Source organism: Falco cherrug, chromosome 7, assembly GCF_023634085.1.
Source record: "Falco cherrug isolate bFalChe1 chromosome 7, bFalChe1.pri, whole genome shotgun sequence".
In the NCBI taxonomy this organism is placed as follows: Eukaryota; Metazoa; Chordata; class Aves; order Falconiformes; family Falconidae; genus Falco; species Falco cherrug.
Window position 1 is genome coordinate 22,480,808 of NC_073703.1, and position 11,956 is coordinate 22,492,763.

Consider the following 11,956-nt stretch of genomic DNA (forward strand, 5'->3'; position numbering starts at 1 on the left):
GTCTGGCCGGTACTACGTGTTCATTTGCTTCAGTACAGCGATAAACCTTCCAAAATAGCGTCCAGTTCAAGAGAGATCCTTTCACCCAGCTTTTCACTACTGGTTGCTAATTTCTACACGTGTAGGTATCCATTTGAATTACGAGGTCTGTAAATGAGCAACTTCAGAACTTGAAAAATAATTCTTTTTTCCTTCTTTTTCTGTAGCATATTGCTGAAAGTTGTTGCTGCCTGCTTTTGTAGCAGCAAGGAGCGTGGTAGGAGGCAGGTACAGGTGACCTTCCAGATCCTTAAAGAATCTCCATTAGTGGACCCTTAGCAAGCAGATGAAACAGAGTGACTTTCTCAGCAGCGAGTGTGGTGGGGAGAGGGTGAAGGAATAATTTCAGGTTAAATAGGAGTCAGGGGAGAGGTGCTGGTGTGAGTCTCTGGCTTGCTTTGATTGTGCTGTGAAGGAGAACTCTGTAACTTTACAAGCTTTTCCGTGATTCAGTGGCTGCTGCCAGGTTGTCCTGGATGGAAAGGATGAGATCCCTGGCTTCACGTTTCCCTTAAGTGTTTCTGGGGAGCAAAATAACCCATTACAAGGTTCCCGCAGCGCCCTGAGCTCGTATTGGAGGCCAGCCGCGTAACGCTCCAGGTAACCGCTGTTCACAGGTAAGTTACTCTTGTGCCTTTCTCCTTCCTCAGCACAAGGATGAAAATCAGGAAGCGGGGCTCTCGCAGCTCAAGCCTCCGTGTGCTGGTGGTGGTGATGGGTGCGGCTGGAGGCCGGAGGGCTGCTTCCCACCCGAGCTGCCGCGCGGGGTAGGGCCCAAGGCCACCCAGAGAGCCCGAGGCTGTGCTGGGAGCCAGGCGGAGGAGACCCTGGCGCGGGGCCACGAGCCTCGCACAGCCGCGCGTGCTGCCTGCCCCGCTGGATTGCCTGCATGGTCCTGTGGTCTGCGCTTGGGTCCTGAACGGTGTGTCTGAGTGAGGTCAGACCTTTTGTTTGCTGCTTAAAATAGCTTGATTTCTGGGAGGCCACAAGCTGCTTTGTGGTCTGAGGAATGTGAATTCACCTCGTACTGTGTGTAAGGGTAAGGAGGCAGCTGTGGTTTTAATGTCTCTTGGTGAGATCATGTCATCATTAATAGAGCAAGCATGTGCAAGTGAGGAGATAAGAATTAATCTGAAAAAAAGCTGTTTGTAGAACAGACTTGCCCAAAGTGCGCTGTTGCAGATGAATCCATAAAGCTTCATAATAGGTAAATAAAAGCTTTCCAGTTCCAAGGAGAGCTGAACACAGCAGCACACATACTGGTGAATCGCACCAAGTGGCATTTTTTGCTGACTAGCAAGAGACACATAAATAGGCATATGGAGGTATTTGCTGTAGCAGGAAAATCTGTTTCTACTGTGTCTCCTAAGCCACAACCCTACCCATCACAGAGCCTTTGCATGCAGTGCCTAATCGGACAAAATTCCGAAGCTGGAAAGCATTGGCTCATAAAAAAAATAGGGCTCTGATGCAACCCTGTTCCAAACAAATGGGAATTTCTTCCTGCAGCTACTTTGTCCGACATGTTAATTCTAAAAATTTGTTACATTACAGAACGCTGCATCATTTCTCAAGATGTGTCTTGTTTTGAAGAGCTACTCACCCTTTTCTCCAAAGCAAAAGTGCATTTGGCAGTTTGAGATACACCATTACTGTGTAGCCATGCTATGTAATTGTCTTGGTCATATTGCGAGTTGTCCTCTCCCAGTGAAATGAGTAGTTCTGAGAGCACCAGAACTGGCAAAACCTGCCTTCTTGCGGATTCACGTCTCCTGGTTGGTTGTCAACTTGCAATGAATTTTTTTCCAGATACTGAGGCATGTGTGTTGTCTCTTGCTCCCTCATGGGATTTCTCTGATGTCTAATGATATGCAAGGCATGCTGTGGGGTGTGCCTTGCCTGCCATTGGGATGCTCGTAGGCGTGCACCATCCTTGTGGTTCCTTACACTCACAAAACTTGCAGAAATGTAATTTTCCTTTTAGAGTTCAATGTGGTCCAAACCAGTCAGTCAGTCCAAGAGTTGTTGAATGGAATGAGAGACAGAGGTAAGAATGACATGCAAGTCCCTTTTCTTCAAGAAGCAAGGCTAAAGCAGTACCCTACACCTACAGAGCGCTGCCTCTCAGAGCTCTAGCACCTGAGTGAGACATCTGAATCTGTAAAGTATTACACACAGTGACCAAATTCTACTGTCATTGATGCCGCTCACAGTCTGGGTTAAGTTGGTAACAGGTCGCTGAACTGTTCGTGCTGCAGGAGTATCTGTTACGCTGGGCTGTCTACGGCTGCTGTAATGTCTGTTAGTGGCAGCAAAAGAAGAAAGTGATTAGCCAACTAAAACACTGAAAACCAAGGTGGGGACAGGGACAGCGTAAGGGGGATAATTTTTACATGGCTCAGCGCTTGGGGAAAAAAGTCTTTTTTTTCCCCTCGGCTGTTCATTTTGTTGTTGTTGGGGTTTTTTTAATTTCTGAGTTTTTAAATAATAAAACAGGAGTATCAGTGAAAGATTAAGTGGGAATTGCACCAAAAAGGTTAAAGCAGTAGAGAAAATAAGGATAATGCTTTTTATCTTCATGGAGTTTTTTTGAAAATGCACACAGAAATACTTCCTTTTAATAGAGGGAAGCTGCATAACTTACTTTCTTCAGCGTGTGTTGTATTCTTTCCAAGGTATGGAAAATCTGGACAAGTTTGCATAATCTTCTTGGCTTCAGTTGCAAACCTGTCTAGTTTTCTGTAAGTCATAGCCTTGCCAATTCATAAGCTCTTGCTGAGAATTGCATAAATGCAGGCCACCCCTCACAAGGACAGCAGTTTAGTGAGCAATCCAGATATCCCGGTTACTTAATTTACATGAGAGCAGAAACAATAGGAAACAGAAGCAGACAGAAGTCTTACAGACATAAAAAACTGCTCCTTCCCGTTGGTTGCTGCTTGACTCGTAATGTGCTGAAATGAAAGGATCATGATATAGTACTTTTTATTTGAGTATCGTGGACTTTAAGGGCACCTCAGCACTGTTTTTTTCCTGTCTCTTTGCTGGTTTGAGGAATGGCTGGGTACAGATTAAGCAGCATTTTTTTCATTAAAGAAATAGAGCCAACACAAAAAAAGCCAAACAAGTGCTGCAGACCTAGCTGCGACGGTACCACGTGTCATGTTCTAACACACTGGCACGCATGCTTGTGGGAACGTTTCTCTTGTTTGTGTACAGCAAGCTTATATGGATCATTGGTATAAAGGGATGAAATATGCCTGGGGCCATGATCCTGCAAAGTATTTCGAATGCCTTCTGTTCTGGAGCCTGACCACGTTCTGCTTCTCAGGATTATTCCTTTCATTGATGATTTCATTTTTTGCCCTGAGATTCACACCAACACTTCCCGGGCATTTCTGCGTGCTCAGTCTCAGCTGAAGCTCACAGCAAACGGTGTCTCTTCGGGTAAAACCTGCAGAGGTGTAACACCTGGTGGGGGATGGCCTTGCCACCGAGGAAGGTGGTGCAGGTCTGGTGTCTCTGCAGTAGAATTTGTGGAAGAATAATCGGGAAGGTGAAACTGCAAAGCTCTGGTAAGTTGTTTTAACTGGCTTAGGACACCTTGGTATTGATGTTAACATGGAGATCTGTGTGAGATTCCAGTGTAAAAATAGAGCATTTCTTTGCAGGTCCACCGATAGTTTGCATGTTTCTCTTGACAAGAATACTAGTTGGAGAAATAGCCTGGGAAAATGCTTCAGAATCTTTCCTGGAATATGGTTTTCTGTAGCCAGCAAGGAGGAGCCTGCCAGACTTCTTTCCATTGAATCTGGATTGCGGTACTTCTTCCTTACTGGTTTATTGTACAGACATAGACTATGAAATAGGCTAAAAGGGTGATGTAATTTGGGCAGGCGGTCCAGAAAAAATGAACTAGGCAAGAATGCAGCTAAAAGGGAAACAGTAAGATCAAATTGTGCACAGGGGCTAAAGGCCAGTCGGAAGGGTACAGACAGAGAAGGTGATGTACAGAAGAATGACTCCTCCCTTTCTGAAGGGTGCTGTGCAGGTACGCCTTGTCCTGCTCCTGCAACCACTGCTTGTGTTCCTGCAGCCACTGCATTCCTCTGCCACAGAGGAAGGTGGCTGGCAAAGTCCAGGTGGTAGCAAATGCTCTGTCCACCCTCATCAGGGTTTAAAGTACAACGTGCAGGAGCTTTTCCAGCAAAAATCAATAAAAGTCCCTTCTCTCGGTGGTTCTTGCCACACCAGGAGAACCTGGGTTAAATTTCTTTATGCTATGACTTTATTATCAATTACCTTAACCAGGAAATCATGACACATTAAAAAAAACCAAAAAAACCCAACAAGACAAACCCACCATTTTTGCTGCTTTTCAGCAGTTAGCAAACACGTAGCAAACGCGTGTGTGCTTTTATTACATTCACATGTAGCCACGTCTGAGTGCAAGGCATTTCCTGGAGATTAACGACTGGGTGGGAAGGACTGTGGATCCAAGAGGCAGCTGAAGGGACCCACACTGGCTGGTAATCCATGGGAGGCACTCTGTGCCGAGACTTAACTGTTGTAAATCGAAATAAGAAGCACATGAGTTTATATGTCTGTCTGTGGAGGAGAAGCAGAGATTATTGCCATTTTGAGCAATTGAGTTACTGACTCCTCCCTCCGCTTCCCCGTCAGTGTGCGTGCTGCTAGCGTTAGGAATGCTACAGCTAGCAAAAGAACTCGGAGGACAGGTTTACTCTGGATCCATTATTTTTGTGAATCACTTGCTATTAACAGTTTGGATTCAATTACGGAAAATCAATAGAATCCAGGTTTAAAGTGAGGGCAGATTGTGTCGTGGTTCGTGTCCTTTTAGCTAAGCTGGTTTCAGGAAGTGCATTTTACTAAACCACACAATGGCATGTACAACCGTAGCCATACACATACATAGAGTACATGGATAAGCTAACGCCTGCCTGTTTGACTGAGCCTTGATCAAACAAGCAGTTCCATTAGAGCAGAGCCTCAGTGTTGTAGAATTGAGTTTTACACAGTCATTGCACAATGAGAAGTTCTCCTCGCGTCAAAGCTGCTGGGTCTTCAGCTGCTGTGACATTTGGTATGTATGTTCAAAAACCGAACGGCTGTCCCCAGTGAGGGTGCTGAGCAGTGCTTTTGGATCTGAGTAGGACGCCTGCATACTGCATTGAAAGCAGGAGATTGCATAATTCCTACTTAAACTACAGTAAAACCAGAAAGCTCTGAAATATGTTTTCTCTGTTCCTCTTTTCCCCTTTGCCTTTGAAGCAATAATGAAGAAAATATTTTCTCTGCTGCAACCCCAACAGCAAAACTAAGCGTGTTACTTTGTTTCAATTGCAGATATATTTCTCAGACAACATTGGGGATTGCTCTTCATTTCTATTTTTTTTCCTGCTTGAGAATTTACAAGAGCACCAGGTGTCCATGTAAGAAATTCTTTTTCTCACACCTGTTGTTTAAATTTGACAGGCATCAGTTCGAGTACGAACTTGTTAGCTTTCATTACACCACCTGAAAAAAGTGTCGTCATCCATTAAGTAGAGTACAGCTTCCCCTCCAGCATCAGTACACCTTGAGCTTGAGCCTCTTCTGATGCATCAATACCTTGCTTACCTTCGCACTGCAAGATTGGTTTTATTGGAGGTGGAGGGATAAAAAGAATCCAGGCTGAGTGGCAGGCATCGAGATTGAGTATGCGGGTAGTAAAACTGTTCTACTGAGTAATGTTAATCACACTAAAGCATAACTAAGTGAAGTGTATGTAAGTGTGTCTGGCATACACTGCTATATACCAGGAAGTATGTATAGCATCTAAAATGTGGAAATGGTTTTGGTTTTGTTCAAGCTCAAAGAAATAAATGATAGTATTTCCAATTCAAGTGGCTGATGGTTATTCCAAGTGGCAGGAGGGACAAACTGTCCCACACTTAGTGCTTACTGCAGAGGTCGGTCATCTCAGGTGGTCATCTTCCCTCAGTAGTGAAGTTTTTCAGATTTTCTTAGTTGTTTCCCATAGCTCTGCATGCAAAGGTACAAAAGAAATACCTACTTTAGTTTTTGAAGTGATGCTACTGTGGCACAAATCCGTGTAAATGCCATTCACCTGATTTACTCTTATTTTACATGTATGCAAAGGGGATGGAGTAAAATCCTTCCTTACTGATCTGTGTAGCATGTAGTAATTGTGCACTTGCACATCTTTAGAGAGGTTCTTTTGAAACATGCCTCAACTTGGGAACAATAATACTAAGCAAAGGAATGGAGTTTATAGTATGTGTGGACTCGCTCCCATAAGAATATGTGAGCCCAGTGCCAAATGCCTCCACCCAAATATCCGAGATGTTACTAATTTGATAAGAGGCCTTTTCCTGTTTTTTACTAGCCTGTGCAGTTTCTCAAGCTATCTGTGCTCAGTTCTCACGAAGAGCATTTTTAGTGGCACAGAACATGTCTGCAGAGTGAAACGAAGGGGCAATTGCAGCACAGGTAGGTGAAACCACACTAGAACGGATAGTCATAGCAGTGAATGTGTGGAAAATGGGCTGGCAACCAGCATGCACATATAGCTGGATGAGTATTTGATGTGAACTGCAGAGAAGCATTTGCTTGTGCAGTAGTTACCAGGAAAAACACATGCTGGAGCATCAAATAATTTGAATGGTTTGGGAAAATTGCTAGAATAGCTACTGAGAAGGCTCTAGAGTCTTCTGTCTAGAAAAGCAGATAAAGACAGTAAATGCAATCAGGACTGTACTCCTCACACAGGGGTATGCCTGAAGATTCACGTACAAAACCTGGAAACACATTTTTCCTCCTGCTGCTCTGTCGGTCAAAGCAAACGTACCTGTTGCTTTTTTTTCCTGACTTGCAGACACGTGCGGTGGAGGTGGCACTCGACCCTGGCCCATCAGGATGTCTGAATGCCGTTGCCTGCTCCACTTCTCTCCCGAGTAGGTTGCTCAGTGTCGGGCAGTCGTTCTCACTGCCACAGTTCTTGGTGCACAGTTGTCTGGGACGTGTTCATTTCGCTGAGTTTTATATTTGGGGGAGAAAGGTGGAAAGAGAGGTAGTTGTTACCCAGTTGTGAGGAGCTCTTCCCAGAGCAAGATGGAAAGCTTTCCTAAGCACCTGCGCTTCATAGCTGTATCTTCGGGCATACGAGCTTCAGAATGAAGCCATATGGTTAATATGTTTAATCTTTTAGGTGTTTTACACCTTCCATGATTTGATACTTTTTTTTCCAGCAGCATATGTCAGTCTGAAAAGCGACACTCAGCAAAGTGAAAGGCACTGATGCTGCCTGGTTCCTGCCACGCTGCGTGGTGGTGGTTGTGCAAGCCGCCGGCTCCCAGAGCGTGTTGTACCTTTACCCCCTGAGTGGGAGAAAGTGGAGAGGGGGAAAAGGTTGCACACAGCAACTGAATTCTATTGATAAATGTGAAGCCAGCCTCAGGAACAACACTGTTCAGTTCTTTCTGTGCTCCGTTTTCTACCAGAAGAGATTGTTGCCTGGAGAATAACTTCAGGAAAAACAGGAAATAATTCTGTATGGGGTTTTTTTGTTTGGTTTTTTTTTTTTTTTTTCCCGTGTGTGTGTGTGATGGTTTTCATTTTTTATTTACACTGATGTGTTTCACAAATGTTCCTTCCCTACTTACTTTCAGCTGGTGACAATTATTTTTCCTCTGAGCCCCAAGAGGTTTAAAGCAGGCCTGAATTAAAAGTATGAGGAAATCACCACTGAGAAACTGGAGTTTCAAAATTAATGTTTTTGCAAAGAAGAAAAAGAAACGTGCGTGCCCTTTGGCTGGTCTGTAACCACAGCATGATCTTTTCAGCATTCCTTTCCCTGACATGCAAAATATTTCGCAAACTCCCATCCTGTTGTTTCTAGGAACTGTGTCAGACTGCATGCAACTTATAAAACTAAGGCAGTAACAATGTGGGACTATCAACTCTTCCATACTGTATTTTATTGAAAGTAAACAATCCCCAGGTGACACATCTTGAGTATAGAAGGAAAATGGAGTAAAATAAAGAGTTGCGTTTGTTTTGGGGGGGGGTGGGTGGGTGTTGGAGTTAAAAAATACATAAAGTCGCCAACCTATGGTGCTGTGTAAGTCTGCAGGTAGGTGAGCTGCTGCTTGGAGGGCAGGGCCAGCCCTGCCAGGCTCCCAGTTGGGGACAACCACAGCTGCCCTGTCTGGCAACTTGCAATGGGGACATGGACATGGCACTACTGTGCTGCTGGTGTGACCACAACAGCACCAGTGTTCCTGTGTAGTGTAGAAAATTACATCATGTTTAACTAAGCCTACTCAAGAAGTGAAGATTAACAAATATCTGAATCATAGATCAAGCAGAGCTGATCATGAACGTGTTGATCTCAGTGTCTAAAGACCCGCAGCATTATTTTTAATGCTGCTTTTTCTCCTGGTCGAGACATCTTACATGTTTAAAGATTTGTTCCTGATTAGTGTTTCTCAGCTCAGTTGTTGGAGAATTCACCCACCTGTGACCTTAGTTTAGAAAAAAAATAAAATAATAATAAAAAACCAACCCAGGGAATATTTGAATCTTAAAGCTGTGAGTATGCACCTATTTATGTACCTTTTGGGGAAGGTGTGCCTAGTTGTATGGCTGGGTCCAACCATCACGTTCTTGGTGCCCTTTGGTAGGGTTAGTGCTGGTACTGACATGGAACGTACGCTGTAAACACGCAGGTGTTACCGTATTTGATCAGCAAATAACAATACTCTGAAACTGCTGTGCCGACCAAGACCAAACAAAAACCGTACACAGGTGAGGAATCGGTAATAACAACCCAGGTCAGCCACGCTGATGGCCCCAAGAGAGATGGCACTGCAGGAACCACCCTGCTAACAGCTGCTCCAGGTGCTGAGGTTTCTGGCTGCCATCTACTGTGCGAACACTCTGTGCCAGGGGGGAATGAAGAGTGTCTCTTGGTCCTCCAATAAATGAAATAGCTTCTGAAAAGAGGGAGGGAAAGCAAAGCCTGGTTTCTCTCTACAACTAACATTCCTTTATTTACCGTCTTTTCAAATTCAGAAAGAACTTGCGGTTTTTTAAATCTTTCCTATACTGAGAGTAGAAATGTCAGGTGTGATCAAGGGAATCAATATCCCTTTACTCTTCGCATTTTCCATCAATATCAGTTTCCCCTATATCTATGCATACAAACAGGTAATGTTTTTTAATTGCTGCTTTCCTATTTTTCTTCATTTTATTAGCACAAATATAAATGACAGTCCTTTTTGACAATTTTAGCTTTAGTCTGTTAATTGTTTTCCATTAGATTCAACATTTTTAGATCCAGAAGTCTTTACAAATGTTACAGTCTTAATTATAATTATTGGAATCCAGTTGGAATAATTGGAATCCGTTGGATTAATGGAACATTTCATTGCTTCACAATAAATTTGAACAAAGAAAACAAACAAGTTTCTTTACACTGCTACTTCCTAAATTTTTAAAAGCCCCTTCCTACAAACTCAACCTGCAAGCTTTCAGGTTCGGGTCTCTGGCCATTATAAATGGTATTTAACAGGATGAAAGAGCAGAGCTGGCTCATTATTTCAGAACTGACCAGCCCTTTATCAGGGGAATACTAATAGGCATCACTTGTCTCCTATCATTCAGACCTTAGCTGTTGTTTGTTAAAAATATTACCCATCTTTTCAATCTCAATGGAAATGTTAAATTTAGGGGCATGTCACTGTAGAATTTTGCCATGCTGGTGAGCTAGAAAAGCAAATGAGATCACCACAGCAAAACCACTGAGATCAAAGTCCAGATCTACAGGCTGGAACAGCCATAACATCTGTTAAACATCGCTGAGACACCAGGATCCACAAAAGCACTTGCAGAAATGGAGGAAGACTGACAGAAGTGACCAAGTTGTTTTTGAAATGCCTGTAGATTTATTTTTTTTTAAAGAGTCACGTTTTAGGAAATACTCATGAAGCATCATGATTTGCAAATACTTGGTGTTTCCACATATTGCTGACCACCAGCAGCAGAATGAGCATATTAGACCTTTTGGTGGTGGGCTACATCACTGCAGAACAGTATAAAAGCTACCGACCACCCAGCTCACATGGTAACAGCACAATGAAAAATACAGTGAACACAGGAGCGTATGACTGCAAGGGCTAGATCACTAGGAAGATACATAAACACTTTGGTTTAAGGCCTGGTGCTATTGAGCCTTTGGTGTTTGACTCAAAGGCTATGAAGACTTAAAGGATTCTTGATGGTGAGACTCCAAAGCTGGCCCGCCTTGAGGTGAGTGAGCACAACCTCGCTTTGCCAAGAGACCCATCATGGGGCATCATTGTTTATTATCTGAATAAGGCATATTTCTTCACACAGGCTTTTCAAATCTGCAAAGTGCAACTTGGTAAGGAGGCAGAGTAGAGGAAAAGTCAGCTGGTTTAGTGCTAAACCAAGTAGGGTTTTTCCACTATGCCAGAGGGGGCTCCAGATGGACTTTTCTGGCTGTGTTACATAAGAAAGATGGATTACAGCTGAGAGTCTGTGCCTATACTTCTAAGTGACTGATAGACCGTGACAGAAGAAAAACATTGGGTTTTTTTTTTTTTGGTTAAATTTAGAATTGGATTAGCCTTGTGCTTGCTATCCTCATTTTCCCTTGCAATCAGTGGGAGCAGAAAATTCTCAAAATCTTATAAGCCTGATACCTCAACTCAAAGTTAAACAAAACCAGCAGCTTAGAGGAGGCATACAACAGCAGCCCACGTTGTGCTACTGGATTTAACACAAAGCTCTTCACCAAGGCAATCAGAAAAATGGCAAGATCCATTTCTGGCTTAGGCCCATTCAAAAGTGTGATGCCAAAGAGTGTTCCTACTGAGCAGGTTAATGTAAGAACGCAGAGAATCCTGCTGCAAAACACTCCCAGAGACAGTTTAACACAGTGAAAATGAGTTATGAGAAAGTAAATACAGCATCTTGTACCACTTGGGTATGAAGTTGTACTGTGATAAGCAACGGAGTTTTATTGAGAAAATACTAATGAGAAATAAATGCCTGCAGTGAAAAGTGTAGCATCTGGTCTGCATTTGACTTCACACATGAAAGCTATTTGGCCTGACTTCCTTCCAAATCCTGCAGGTTTTGAGATCATTGGACATGAAGGAGATTGAACTCCCTAAATTAGCATCTCAAAATTTTCTCCTAGCAGAGCATATGTGGAGTTCTAAAAGGACAGACTCCCCATTTTCACTTACCAGTATGGCTCATTATTTTGCATTTTTTAAGCTGTTGTATTCTCTGTCGACATCTGTAACATTTATGGAGTGGCCATCATTAAAGTTTGTTAGCTATTGTTCAAGAATCCTTCAACATGAGTACATCGGATTTTAAGTCACTGTCTAAACAGCCCAGAAAACCTCCAAGAAAGAAATGGCACCCCCCTGCACAGTCTATCACACTGGGCACCAGGGGCTTTCTGCACAAAAAGCTTTCTGCATTGCTAAGTAATGATACGTTCCGGTCAGTCTCTCTGGGATTTGCAGGTTTAAGGTCCTTAGAACAGCCCAGCCTAAGGCATTCCCGTGAGAGGACTGACTCTGAACAGTAAACAAGAAAGGCTATTATTTCTCCACTGGTCAGACACCACGGCACTCTCCATAGTACGCCAAGGGCTCTGCTGCTTTTGGTACTGCCTCTAGAATCTTCTACTCATCTTGGACCACAGCGCACTTAGTTTATATAATCTAGTCCCTCCCTGTCCTCCCCTCTTGCACTTAAAACTATTGGACTGAGTGGCCTGAAATCCAAAAGAAGCGCATTAAGAGTGCTAAAAAAAGACTGAAATTAGCTGTTAACTGAGGGCTTCTTTTAA